The sequence below is a fragment of the Phasianus colchicus genome, chromosome Z (assembly GCF_987193195.1).
Source record: "Phasianus colchicus chromosome Z, bPhaCol1.hap1.1, whole genome shotgun sequence".
Classification (NCBI taxonomy): domain Eukaryota; kingdom Metazoa; phylum Chordata; class Aves; order Galliformes; family Phasianidae; genus Phasianus; species Phasianus colchicus.
This window is the reverse complement of record NC_143476.1, coordinates 37,049,761-37,064,655: the sequence shown is the minus strand read 5'-3', so window position 1 is coordinate 37,064,655 and position 14,895 is coordinate 37,049,761. Positions and strand designations below refer to the sequence as shown.

At 44.9% G+C, this 14,895-nt stretch overlaps 1 protein-coding gene across 3 annotated transcripts in view; it reads left to right on the top strand.

Annotated features, from left to right (window-relative positions):
- The first annotated feature begins 4,437 nt into the window (after window positions 1-4,437).
- LPAR1 (lysophosphatidic acid receptor 1) overlaps window positions 4,438-14,895 on the top strand; it is a 65,770-nt gene continuing 55,312 nt past the window's right edge. Inside the window, exon 1 of one of the 3 annotated variants that reach the window (XM_090130496.1) lies at window positions 4,438-4,912. The gene's annotated coding sequence lies outside the window, so the exon portion shown is untranslated. Of the gene's footprint in view, window positions 4,913-5,012; window positions 5,270-14,895 lie in introns of those variants that run through there. The other 2 variants (XM_031608350.2, XM_090130497.1) reach the window with 2 other exon arrangements.

Here is a 14,895-nt window from a genome sequence, read left to right as displayed (position 1 = left end):
CCTTCACAGGTCCCCTTGGAACTGTGCATCCTCCTGTGTCTTCTCCCTGCTCCTGAAACCAAAACTGAAAACCAAAAGGTTTTTGCATTTGTTTCATGGCACAATTCGAAAGTGAAAAATGAAGCTATTTCAGGTTTCTATCAGTGCTGACTATGTCACAATCAGAATGAGAATGTCTCCATTGAATTATGATGGAAATTAATGAAACTTCCTCAGCTCTTCAGACACTTTCTTCCTAGTAAAGGAAACGAGAACTGGACATCCAAATATCTCAATCTGAACCAGTAAACTTCTCTCAGCTGCTCAGAAAAGCAGAAGTGACAGGAAGGAACGTGTGCTCACCTCTTAAAACTATGGGGCTAGGCTTCCATCAGGCTTAAAATGGCTTGAGTGGTTGAAGTCTGTTCCCCAGCTCCCTTCACATTAAGCAAATACTTTCTATTTGTTTATCATTGTTGCTCTTACTCTGCCTACCCTGCAAAGGCAGCACAAAGGAATGTCAGGAACATTTGCAAACAAATGCTGCAAACATTATATGTAAATTTGTAAACGCCAGCAGTGATTCAGCCCTAAATGACAACAGATTGCAGTAGCAGCCAGGTCTTAATAATTAACTCAGGAGGCCAAGTTGATCCCAAGTCATTCCTTTGTGTGAGGCAGAGAGGGGAGATCTCACACAGCATGCAGGCCAGCCTGATGGCAGGGAAGGGTGGGTGCCACCATCTCCCACCAGCAGCCAGCAGAGCAGACATAAGGGTAAAGTGTGGGTTTCTGGGTTACATAAGCCTAGTACCTGCAGTGCTGTGCAAAGCCTTGAGATGTCTCCTCCACCAAAACATCTCTCATCCACTTCTTCCTCAGCATGATCCCACTCCAAAAATCTGCATCAGGAAAACCTCAGGGGAGGGGTGCAGGACCTAGGTAAAAAAGGAGGCTCTATGGAATTCAGCAAGCAGAGCGTCTCCAAGGGTCTCTCCACATCCATGCTCCTCTACGCAGAAAGAGGGGTTTTCTTCCATCTTCCCACACTTTTTAAAATTTTATTTTACCTTCTTTTTTAGCTTGCATAAGGAGTAAACTTTCGAAGAACTGGCATGGAAGTAAAAGAGGAAATGACACAGCTGGCTTTACCATTGACAGTAGGGACTGCAGTTCCTCCAGCATCTCCAAAGCAAGCATACAGCAGAAATCTAGCTTTGGTAGGAAACTCTTACATGCAGCTAACCTAATATTGAGATTTTTTTCCCCTTTTTCCAAGCTCCCTATCCATAAGCTTTGCTCTCATGGAGATCAGAGATGAGCTACTGAGGACAGAAAAATATACAGGTTTATCTGTGACAATGAATGACCTCAGAGCCATGGTAGAGCTGCATCTAGCATGGAGTTGAGTGCTGGAGCTGAGAGTGAGTTTACTGGGGAGGAGTAAGCCAGAAAAAAGGAATGTGCCCATGGTAAGAGACCCAAGGAGTGAGCTCCTGGACTGGCCATTAAGTAAACCTAGAAGCTGGGTATTTTTAATACAAATGATATTTAATGAAGGGAGTGTATGCTCTGGGAGAGGACTGTATCTCCCAGAGCCTGACATCATTCCTCTATTTTCACATATCTGGAAGGAATTTCTCCCTAAATACACACCCATCATTCTTTTTCTTTTTCTTTTTCTTTTCCTTTTTCTTTTTCTTTTTCTTTTTCTTTTTCTTTTTCCTTTTTTTTTTCTTTTTTTTTCTTTTTTTTTTTTTTTTTTGCCCAGCGCATTTATCACCAGGTAACCCTGCTGACTCAAACAGAGCATCAACTGGAATGAATTTACCTGTGCTTGGGAAGAGTGCCTTGTGCATGGGTCCTGCATACATTATTTAAATGGCAGCACTAAGGAAACAGCCTGACTGCCAGAGGTGTTGCACACCTGCGGGTTCCATTTGAAATGGGTGGAAAGTGGAGGCTGAGAGGCATCTCCTCTTTTGCATTCTGAGAACTGAATAATTTATCAGGAGGTTATTGAAGGTTTCTAATGGTGCAATCAAATCATTATAAGCAAAAAGCTACAAAATCAAATTCAGAACAATGAAAGCATCAGTTCATTAATGGAACAGTTCCAGCCATCTGGCATTCATATGTTCTGTGCTGAGGCTGTTATTGTGCAGACATAAATGACCCAATCTTACCTTCAAGCAAAAACTTTCATTAACTGAATATGTCCAAATTCTTCACAGTTCAGCTAATATTGCAAGTTCTTTCTTTATCCATTTTGTCCAGTTAATGCTCCAGCCCTAAGCATCTCCTCTGGGGAGTGTGTGTTCCCCATCTCACTGTGGGCACAGCACCATTTGGAAAACTGTTAGTGATTCTTGGTTGCCAAAGCTCTGGAAGACAGAGAAGGGAGTAAATGATATTTCAACAAAACTAACAACACTTACAATAAACACCGAACCAGGGCAGAAGTGCAGTGACATGAAGATAGCACGCCCTGGGATAGCTCTGCTTTCTGTAAGACTTCAATCTTCCTGAAGTTGCTCAGAAGAGCAGGACACACCCAACTGTGAGATAATGTTGTCATTTGCTCAAACTCCTCTGCACCCTCTTCAAACACTTGTGAGCACTGGGGTTCTGGAAGTAAATATACAATAAATGAATGAAATATCAAACTCCAGGGAGCATATTTTTCTGCACACATTGCTGTAGCTGCTCTTCACAACATGCAATGCACAATGGACTGCAGTATTTTAGAAAATCAGAATATTTTTCATAGCTGTTTACTTGCAAGGCCATTTCCATCCCATCAATTGATAGTGTACACTGAAAATACAGATTCATATAGATTTCACTGATTTGAAAAGGACCCTTAAAGGCCATCTAGCTATGGAAAGCTTCTTCCTTATATCCTTATATATCTATTTTTCATGCTCTCCTGTCATTCCTATCTCAGAGACGCCAATGCTCACCTTTTGTTTTGTCACTAAGATACCAATAATTGTGGTCGCAGATAACACTTCCTTCAAAGAATCCACTGCACTAAGAGATGCAGCGTATTTCCAACCTGAAATGAAATTATCCACCATGAGAAGAACTCCACACTGTGCTGCATAGGGAGGTGCCAGAGTGAAGACACATCTTAACCGTAAATTCCCCAAATTTTTATTTTTTAATTAAAAACACCAGAGGTGCTTTCCGGGCCTGGACTGAACTGGAATGAGATGTGTAACTTTTCAGAGCCTGTATGACTAATCCTGCAGACACTCAAACTGTATGAACGCCGAGAATTAAATGTAAATAGATCAATGTGCGTACACGTTCAGCATATTTATGATTTGAATCAATTCACAAAATCAGGCACATGGAACTTATGTGGTTTGTTCTGGAAACAGACGCTTTTTCCAGACTGAAGGATGTGGAAACTGCTTCCCTATCTGATGCGATTCGGTACATCTGTATGTGATTAGAGGAACGCGCTACAGAATGCGGCATGGCACAGCCAAGCCTTGTGGAAGTTACATTCACTGAACTCCATTGAGCCACATGACCTCAGTATCTGCCTGTTTCTAAGACTTTCTGAAGATTGCCTACATTTTCTAGTCAGAAAATGAGAATTAGTTAATTACATTAATTACCCAAGCTCTATATAGATGACTAGTCACTGTTTCAGGGTTCAGCAAGGCTGCACGAAGTTACTAACAGAAGTCAAAGCAAACTGAAAGATCATAGAATTATAAAATCATTTGCGGTGGAAAAGATCTCTAATGTCAGTCCATCCCCACCATGCCCACTAACCACGTCCCTCTGTGCCACATCTGCACATTTTGTGAACACCTCCAACTTTCACCACTTCTGTGTACTAACAAATACTCTTTTGCCTATAATTCCATCTCACTTGTGGGGCAGCCTTTTCCCACCAGCAACAGCAAGGACTGCTGTTCTCCTGCATAACTAGAGAGTCACTACTGACCAGCAAAGGTGAGTGACCATCCCATCATTCTTACGGAAGTAGTGGAGATATCCAATATACAGAAGCAGTCGCTCTCTCCATAAAGCACCTTTGTACCTGCACCATCCAACTGCACAGCCAAGGAAAAGCTTTCCACTTGTGAAAAGCATATTGCCACAGCAGTGGAGGAATCACATTTACGTTCTGAAGACCTGCTTTGCCTACAGTAGCCATGTGAGTGACCCTAGGTCCTTCCCAAAGGGATTGAGGACCACCTGAGCAATCTGAGCTGCGGTCCGGACAGGATGCAGCATGTGAACAGCCATCAAGAGCTATTCTGGTACACAGTGTGTGGATGCTAAGCCAGGTATTACAGCATGTGACAGAATGTCCTTCCTGGGCTCACTGGCCAACACTCAGTAGCTTGCCTTGAACACAGAGGAAAAAATCTGCTGGTGTCTGGTTTCCAGGGAAGCACAGGGAGTGATTTAAATGGGCTGGGTCCTTCATTGGGAACTTCAAGTGCTGCCGGAGGTGCAGCCGGCACGTTTAGCTGTTAGTAATCTCTCTAAGAAGTCTTTCACTGAGTGTGTGGAAGCAGCAAACCGTTTCAGCCACCGAGCACTGAATCTCTGCAGCATACACTGCCTTTGCACTAGACGCTTGCATATGCAAGAGTGGCCTCTAGATGCTACTGCAATCCAACTAAATCGGACCTTATTGGACAACTCACGAGGAAAAGAAAAGAAAAAAAGAAGTCACTTGAACCTGTTTTTCTATATAGAAACAACTCCTCCAAGCCTGGAAAAGTACCCATCCTGCAACTCTGTCCTTTTCCAACTTCGCTGACCCCGCGGACCAGCTCAACTTGAAATCGTTGTTCCCAAACTCTTGCTGCAGACGCCGGCGGGAGCTTCGGGCACTTCTGCAGGAGGAGCAGCCCGCTCGCTCCGGGCCCATCCGCACACCGCTCCGCGGCCCTCACTTCAGGTAGCTCCGCTCATCCCCGCCGCGCAGCTCGGGGGGCTGCGGCGGGGCGGGCGGGGGTTCCCGGGGCCGCACCTGGCTCCAACCCGGCGGGGGCGGGCGGAACGGAGGCAGCGCGTCCCGTTCCTCCCCGTCCCTCCTCCTCCTCCTCGTCCTCCTCCTCCCCCCTCCCTGCGGGCCGGCGGCGGCGGAGCCGCGCTCCCTCCAGCCGCGCCCGCGGAGCCCCGCGCAACCCCCGCAGGTAAGCGCCCGCCGTCCTGCCCGCCCCGGGGTGCCGCTCCCGGCTCCACGCCTGCGGTGCCTTTTTCCGCTCCTCCAGTCGCGGTTGCTTTTGTGTTTCGGAAAGTGGATTAAACGTCGGTGAGTGTCGGTGCGGGCAGCGAGCCGCTCCTGCGGGACGAGCGTCTTTGGGGCTGGACCGGGGGGAGTAATGGGCACTTGATGGATTGAGGGGCACTAATACTGCTGCCGTTGTTCGGTTACTTAGGTCCGTCCTTGTTTTTTTTTTATTTATTTTTAATTTTTTTTCCTTCCTCCTTTAAGTCTCTCTTGATCTGGTTGTACCAAGTTAAGGCAGTGGAAGTAGTCCGAGCTAAACATGGTTGCCACCTCTCCGTCCTGACTTCCTCGGTCCTTCGGACGATGGGCCCGTGGAGGTGGGATGGGAGCTGCCCTCGCGGGCCCGCGCAGAGGTGCGGGACGGGAGAGGATGGATGGCAAACGCAACGGTAGGGAGTGACGGAGGGTGGAAGGGAGCGCCGGGACAAAGCCGCCTGCAAACTGCAGTGAAAGGGAGGTGGAACCAGGGGGACCCGCTACGTTCCCCACTCTTTTTAGAGACCTGCAGTGGGAAAACCCAGAAAAACCTTTCTTTGCGAGCATCTGAAAAGTCTTCTGTATAGACCTTGAGCAGGAAAATGTTGGAATGTCTAAACTGTTCTGTTTTTTTTTCTTGTGGGTTTCTCGTTGAAACAAGCTCACAACTCTCCGGTTTCTCCCGCATTTAAGTCGTCTGTGAATAAATTAGAAGCCTCTCTAATCTCCACTTCTTTTCCTTTCCTTTTTTTTTTTTTTTTTTTTTTTTTTTGTTGTTGTTGTTTGTTTGTTTGTTTTACTGCTGCATTTTTCTTTTTGTTTTTTGAAGATTCAAGGCAGAGCCTCCAAAGGCAGCCGGTGCTCCCCAAGTTCCGGGGCAGTGGGGCAGCTGCAGCTTCAGAGTTCTGGAAGCTGTTGCTCCTGTATCTTTTCAAAGAAAGGCTCTGGCATGCAAAGTCAGGTTTGGTGTGCTGTACCATTTGGTCTGAAGTGAGTCACTCTCAGGTCTGAGAGTCGTGTTTCAGTCTGGCAGCCATGCAGCCTCGTTACTCCTGTGTTAAGATGGGCAGAGCAGTATTAAAACAATATGTGCTGGCAGTTTCAGCCATGGTCTGAAGCAGTATTCTGCCTGCAGAGGTGCAGCTGGAGGTCTGTCCTGCAGCACAGGCTGTAGGTGTGCCGTGCACTTCTCCTTAACTGATAAGTGCTCAGAAGGTAGTTTGGTATGTCTCAATTTTATCATTGTTTTTATTACATACAGCTACTCAAAATCAGATGCTGTTCTTTAGAAAAGATTGGCGCTGTCCCATTCTGTGCAATTCTACGTGTACTGTGGTTGTTCTGTCTTTGCAACTGCAAGTAACTGAGGAAGTACTATTCAGGAATTCTGGAGAATAGTTTTGTGCTGCTCTTATCACTCCCTACTGCAGGTTGCACTGCTTGGACCCTTGGCTGCTATAAACCTTGTTCTGGGAAGTTACTGGTAACTGCTGCCTTGAGTGGGGGAAAAATACTGACTGGTGTCTGCTTTCTTTCCCTCTCTTCAAAACAAATACTGAGAATGGAATGATTAAACAGCCCTTGAGATGAAACACATGTGCAGTGCAAAACTGAAGTAATGCTAGACTATGTACCCAGCTTCAGTATGTGAACTGGATGTGTGAGCAGCAGGCAATGCTACTAGCACCGTGAGCAAAGATACTTCTGGCCACGTGGCTTTCATCAGTAACTCTAAGAGAATGTGTTGTAACTAACGTATAATTCATTTTCTGCTAAGAAGTGGGATAAAATAAAGGATCAGTCTTTTGCTTGGTCTTCTGGTAAGTGTCCCAAAGAAAGCGTGTGGAGAATCCGGGAAGGGGTGCTGGGGAAAGCATTCTGAGCATTCTACCCCAGCTTAGGTAGGATCTTTGGTAGGGTCAGGTTTTACATCGCTGTGATGAACCATTAATAACACCTTAATTGTTTTTCTATAGCCTCTCTGTATTGGGCCTGCTTTGTCCAGTATTCAAGGGTTTAAACTGTGAAAAGAAAGCATTTCTTCCCAGTATCTTTTGTCACTGGGAGACCACCAGCATCTAGCTTTGAGAACCCAGCAACATTGGTGGTCAGCTGGCTTTGAGCGCTTCTAGGTGGTGAGCTGCTAGCAACTTGTGAACACCATCAGAGTGCCATTTGCTGTGTAGATGGCTGGCGGGGAAAACAGCCAAAATGCTGAGTGTAGTTCTGTCACTGATGAGAACTTGTTGGTAACCATTCCTTGTGGGCTTGGTGATGGTCCAAGAATGGACCTACAACACACTGGGAGCAGGAACAGGTCGTACTGTGAAGTTGTTGTCCCTTCTGTCATCACTGCCAAAAACAAATTGGAATTTGATACGTTTGCGGGAATTCCTCATCTTTTCGTAAAGAAACATATGTGTGAAATAAGGTACACTTATATTCAGCTTAAATGCATGTAAATGAGTTATTTATACCGCAACTGCTAGAAGCAATGCTAAAGAAAAGAAGCGTACCACTGTTTTACTGAAAGGAAAATAGAGCAACAGTATTTCGTCTTTGCACCACTTTTAGTTGTTTGTAAACTAGTTCTTTGTATGCAGTGTATTATTTTACTGCTTCTTCCTGCACAATGAGATACATACATATATATTTTTTTCTTTTTTTTTTTACTGTAGTAGGAATAGAAAAGGAGAGGAACAGATGAACTTCAAAAAAGAAACAACATGATTATAAAAGACAAAACAAACACAACACAAGAGTTATCGAAAGAGAACTGTAATGGATTTTTATGTCTTTAAGGTTATTTATTCTTCAGATTATGTGCCCATTTCACCACTTAGAATTTAATGATGATTTGAAGGGAGAAATCAGAAAGCTCTGATCATGAATGACTGATGTTGGCAATGGCTTGAAATGATAATGATTATGTTTGTGTCGTGCTTTGCTTTCCCATGCACCACTAGGTGATACTGTAGAAATGTAGCATGCCTTCAAGGCTGAACTTGTATTTTGTCTGAGTATCCTTTACAGTTTGCTTCATCAATGGACCACTGAGGTCAGTGATCTACAATGAACACCTTTGGATCAGACCCAAGGCTGATGTGTTATTCTGACAGAACTGTGCAGTCAGTCCCAGCACAGGGGAAAGCTCTGTCTGGGGAAGAAGAGCTGCTTCTCTGTTTACATTTCAGGGAACTTGAATTTTTGTTTCTCCTCTTTTGTCTTCCACGCTTAATTGTCATAAAACAAGTAGAAGCTTTGGCAGCACGTTCCTGTTCCTTCATTGCTGTTCTGAGGGAAGTGACACACAACTTCAGAAGCAGGTTGGATGCCTCCTTCGGCTCAGAGAACAGAATCATTAAGGTTGGAAAAGACCTCAAAGATTACCAAGTCCAACCCATCACACTGTGCCCACTAACCGTGTCTCCCAGTGCCACATCTACAGGTTTCTTGAGCACCCCCAAGCACAGTGACTTCACAATTATTAATGAAGCTAGAGGAGAATTCTCAGGAAGGTCTGTCTTTGTATATCCAGACCCCTCTGCTCTCATCTACTGCAATTTTTTGACTGCCCATCATCCTTCTCACACACTCAGCCTGTTCAGCCTGGCTTGCAAATCCTTGGTCTTTGCTTAGCTGAAGGTTGCATTTAAGATAAATTTAGTCTTAATCTTAAATGAGTGGTGCATTTTACTCATGAAAACACAGTTTCCATTTGTGTAATGCGTATCACTGGTAACAAAAAGAGCCTCTTTAGGGCCAGCTTGAGTCGTGTGAGTGCAACCACATCCCATGTGGCCACTGTGTGACCATTGGAAGAGGCCTTCCGAGGTGGTTTGTGCACATGTTTCTACATAGAGGAACAATAGCCCTGCTTGGAGTAGTGTAAAGTTTTCGGCATTTCCTGACAGGCACAGCCTGGAATGGTTTGTTAAACACATTTTTCTGAGTCCTGCCTTTATCTTTCACTGGATTCAGCTTCTTCAGTCAGATAATGTTGTCAATTATGTTAGTGCACATAAAGGGGAGAGCGCTGGTGCTTTTACCCCTGGGCAAGGAATTTCTTCTTAAAAACAAAATGAATACTCCCAGCAGACATCAGAAGCCATGGATGCCACTGTGGGCAAGGTGCGTGTGCCTGTGCCAGCTGCTTAGTGGTAGCCAACCACTGTTGTTTTGATGCTGGCACCCACGAGGATCATGGCCAATGGACCTGGGTGGTGACAGGCCATGGAGTCAGCTGCTGAGAGTCAGTGGGTCAGCAGGAGAAGTGCCTCCAGATGTGCACGTGGAAGGCTGCATCTCCCTGGGGACGAGCTGGGGTTTGGGCCATTGGTACCATACTGGAGACAACTGCACTATAGTTATGTGCTAGCTTTTTTTTTGTTGGTTTTTTTTTTAATGTTACTTTAACTTGAGAGGCATTGGAACTTTTTTTTTTTTTTTTTTTTTTTGGCTTCCAAGTGGCATGAGCTAGATAAAATATGGTGCTTTCACCTTCTATTTAAAAATACAAAGGTGCCAAGTGTGCAAGACTAATACTATCTTTCTGTTTTTGCTTCTGACTGTAGGTAGCAGGCAAACATCTGCTGAAGTCAGGTTTTTGAACAGTGCTAATGAATTTGATTGTCATGCATGAATTTCATCTCTCAGAAATACACCAGTATGAGTGAGGCCCACGCACATTTCGCCTTTTCCTTAGGAATTTATGTGCTGCAGTGACCCCCTGAGTAGGGTGAATTTCACAGGCACCCTTCAGACAGTACGCCATTTCTTTGCCAGATAGAAAATGTATTGCACACTGCAGTGCTTGCAGGAGCAAGCAAAAAAGCATTGGATTGACATCAAAGGCAAGATCTTTCTGTACAAAATGCTGGAAATTTTTAGAGTGGTAAAAGCCTGGCAAAGGAAATGCATACTGTTTTTCATTGTAAGCCCCTCTCTCTCCCTCCCTGCCTCCTCCCCCTCTTTTTAGGGAGTGTGTGTCAATACAAAATGGTGCCAGCACATTATTTATGGGAGCAGTTTCCAGAGACTTTTCTTAGAAGTTATTTGGCCATTTGGAGATGATTGTTCTCAGCCTGGATGGAAAAACGTATGTATAACTAGGACAGTATCCTTTTCCTTGTCTTGAAGAAGCTAGCTACAGCTCTGTTTAAAAAATAAAAAAACAATTGAATGAGTATTGAATATTAACTGCATGGAGAAATTTATATCCTCTTTTGGTGAGTGAGTGGTTACTTAAGAGCGCTGAGCTTAACATGAACCCCTTCAAGGACATACTGGTGTCTGAGAAGTCAAGGAAACGTGGTACAGATCACATCCATTTGCCATGTAGTTGTTTGTATTTTGGGCTGGCGTTTGCAGGAAAGAAGAAGGACTGCTAACATACCATGAGTAATAGCCATGTACCTTACAAGCGCAATCACTGCTGTTTTACCTGTCACAGTAGGATTTGGGAAAGGGTCCATACTGATGGATCTCACTGAATATGTCTTGGTCTCCAAGGCTGTCGGGTGCAGAGCACTATGGGTTTCCTGGGATGTTAGGGGATGGAAAAGCAAATGGTCAGATGTACTCTGGGTCAGCATCTCCAGCCAGCAGTTACAGCAGGCAGAGTCAGCTTGTCCCCAGAAGCAGTCTTCTCACCCTGAGACCAAGGCAGTTGTCATTGTAGTTAACACATCATATTCCTTTGGTTCTCAGGACTGCATCAGGTGCTCACAGACCTGCACAGACACATCCATTTTCTTTATCTGATCTCTTACCATGCAACTGTGATAAAATTTGCCCAGCCTGAAGAAGGTACTGTGGCCTTTCAGTACTTAAAAGGAGCTTATAAATCAGGAGCAAGACTGACTTTATACAGTCTGTTCCTGATAGGACAACGGGAAATGGCTTTAAACAAGAAGGGATATTTAGGTGAGATGTTAGGATAAAATTCCTCACTGGTGGTGAGGCACTGGCACAGCTGCCCAGAGAAGCTGTGGGTGCCCCATCCCTGGAGATGCTCCAGGCCAGGTTGGATGGGCCCTGTTCTAACCTGACCTGCTGGACGTCAGCACTCCCATGCCACTGATGCCTTCTAGTGCCATTTCTATGTATATTGCACCAGGTACATTTCCTGTGACTCCCCAAAGAGAACAGGTCTGTAGTTTTACAAGGTATGTACAGTTGTGAGATGGGCTGCAGTGAAGAGGTGTTGCTTTGATGTGGTAATGTGGCTGCAGGGTAGGGTGTAGAGGGATAGTGTGGCTACGCTGCCTGAGGTTGTGCTTACAGGATTAAATTTTTTAGTACCTTTCTGTCGTTGCCTGCTAGTTTAAACATATAAAACTAATTAATGAAGAGCAAAAGCATTTGGGAATTTGATAAGGGAATGGGCCAGAATAGATTCAGACTGCGTACAATAAGCATGTAAATCCTAGAGGGAAGTGTTGCCCATTAAATTCCATACTAATGCCTCCATTATTGTGAATATTGCACTTGGAGGAGGTATCTTTGCAAATGTGTATAAAACTCTGCTTAGGGTGAGATTGACAGGTTTTTGGCAATTTACTGGTACTAGAGACCATTTTGAAAGTTCTTGGAGTTCACATCAGAATGTCCCCAGGCATTCCTGTCCTGTCAGGAGAAACCAGGCCAAGGTACAAAGAGCATATTGTCCTCTGTGCCACAGCAACACCTGGGACCTGCTGGGAGTCACGTTTAAGTGAGTATTTGCCAACCACAGAATCTTCAGATGCAGTCAAGGAGTGAAGGTTTGGCTTTTGGTGTGGGATTCTGGGGACATTCAGCAGTTTCTGTCCATGTGTAAAGCTCAGGATGATGGTTAAAGATGATTTGAAATATTGCTGCACTCCTGCAGATGCAAAGCCAGTACTCCAACATTCTTTGTGCTTCTCATTCCTTGTCAAGGAAACTGGATTGGTTTATTGTTTTCCCCAGACAGCGCAGCAGCAGGGTAGCCAGCTTCATGAAAATGGGTGTCTGGTTAGATATCCAGTATCCAAGGACTGAACATAGCATAGTAAATAGGACATATTGTGCTTGAAAGGTATGTCTGTAACTGCAGAGCTGAATGGTCACTGCTTTTGCTTGCTTTTCCTACTAGAATGTTGCAGACAGGCTGCATTGGACCTGCCCTGAGCACAGTGTCTGTGTGAGGCTTTGAGAGCTGTCCCAAATATGTCTGGCCACATGCCAGGTTCATTTTGCTCTTCCTTGGATGGAACTGATAAAAAACTTTGCTTTAGAACAGAGCACATCCCCTCACAGAAAGCATGTGAACTGGAGACAAGTCTTGGAGTCAGTCTGGTTGCTGCCATCATCTTTCAGCTTCTTGCTGATAGTGGCTGTAGCATTCTGATTCAAATGCCCCGTGCAGCTGTGGCTGGAAGCTGGCTGAGGCTGCAGGATATTACTGTGATCAAAGCAACTCAGGTAATTAGTGAATAGACTTTAAATGGGTCTCTAGAAACCACTGCATTTTTGCAAATACTTGATAGGAAGTGCATAGTTTGCCACCTGGTTCTCCAAGAAGTGCCATATGTTTCTGTTCCTTGTTCAGGTTGCCTGAGTTTCACAACCAAAAGCTTCCTGAGAGGCTCAGCCTGGAGAAGACTATATTGGGAGAGCTGTGTGAGCTGATGACAACCTGATGACAGGAGCAATCACGTGGTTGCAGAGCACACAGAAATGCCTTAAAACTAATAAGCCTCAGCAAACTCTCCTGCTGCCTCCTGTACGTTTGCTTCCTCCACATCTCCTCCATGAAATTTCTTATGAACAGAAAACAGTTGCCCATATTTTTGTAACAAAGTTTTCATTGAGGGATTTGCTTGACTCTTTTTTTAGTTCTATCTGAATTTTTCTTAATGCTCTGTAAGGACCATGTGAAGGGATTCATAAGCATGATCATTCTAGGAACACAGTTGCTTTTTCCTTAGTCAGAGTGGCACAGGAAGGGCTTTGGCATCACAGCTGCCCTGGCTGCTTCGTGCTCAGGCATCTTCAGGCACATGGAGTGGGACGGATGGGAAATGCCATCCTTAGGAGCCTGCAAGGCCAAGTGGTGACACATATCTACCCCTCCATTTCTGCGTGGGGTTTGATTAAATTCCCTGTCCCCCCCTCAGTCCGTGACTCTGCAGAAGGGACTCTCGCTGATATAAGCCACGTCTCCACTAGAGGGGGGTGCCAGTACAGCTATACTATGTAGCTTTGAGGATTTGGCCATTTATATTGCCTTTGGCTTCCTGGCAGCTGTTCTTGCTGTTGGGTAAGTAGAACATCTTTGGAGCAACCAATGGTGGCTATCTGTGGAGTTGGCCAAGGGACAAGTACAGAGTGGTGTCATTTGCATGAAGTTGGCTAACCTGGGAAGTCCAGTGAGAAATGGTTCCTCAGAGCCAGTTCCACCCACTGGGCTTGGGTACGGTGGACACCCACCATTCTGGCATGAGGGCAGATGGTGGTACGTCCACCCCTGTGGTCTGGATGGACTCCTTAGTTTATGTATATCATCACAAAAAGTTCCCTGGTAGTGCTTTATGGTTCGTGGTTTGTTAGGTGTTGGAGCGAGGCCTTGCAGTGTTCATTTCGGTGTTTGTACCCTTGCTAATGTGAATACCCTTGCTAATGTGAAGGTTTGAGGCAAACAACTGTGCTACTACATACATAATTCTAAGGATTTTATCCTTTTTTGTTCCTTAGGAGATGTGCAAAAGCAATGTATCTGAAAAACAGCAAGATAGACTAGGTAGTAGTCCTTGGACACTAACTTTTCTCTCATCGTGTCTAAGTGTTAAAAGTATTCTCTTTGTGTTGTTGGTGGTGGTGGTTTTTTATGTTGACTGCATTCTGCCTCCTGGCTCTTTCTCTTGAATTCTTGGTATCTTCCAGACATTCTGACTTAGGTATATCGTTTCTGTTGGACAGTATGTGTGCAGAGGACCTGGTCAGAGAAGGTGAGTAATCACTTAAGTATGGTGTGAATTTACGACAGCCTACTTAATTCACGTGACCTCTTCTATGCACTGAAAGCTAAACACAATTTAGAGTTAATCCCAGTTGATTCTTAAAGTGAATTAATCAAGCTGTGCACTAAGCCTCTGTGTTTACCTGTGTATTCAGATATGCAAAAGCCTGAGCTGCTCTGAACCTCACTTGATAATTGGTAGGGGAAGGGTCGGCAGGTGGTTAAATGTTGGTGTGTCCTTCTAGGGCATGTTTCAGAACTGATTTGTGTTTATAAATCTTGAATTCGTGGAATGATCAGCATGAGCTACCTGAGGCCAAAACCCAATGCTCTGCTGCAGCTCTTCACTAAATACCTCTGGCAGCTGCTACTCCTGGGACACTGTGGGGGGCATGTTATTTCCTGACCATCCCTAAAAGCTGTTCCTCAAAAACTGCGGCAAGTTGAGGTCTGGTGGTATAGACCAGAGGGACAAAGGAAGTCCTTTTGATCCCCACCAGAAAAATAGCAGCCAGCCCCGATTTTGCATCGTGGCTCACGAATTTCTATTGCCTATTGTTAGGAGGACACACCAGCAGCTTGCATGGTGGGCAAGAAGTAATTACCTTTCATTTGTCAACATTAGGATTTCTGTTGTCTTGAGCTCCTGAGTTTGCTGCCACTCCATTGTGGCGAGATCAAAGGTAAG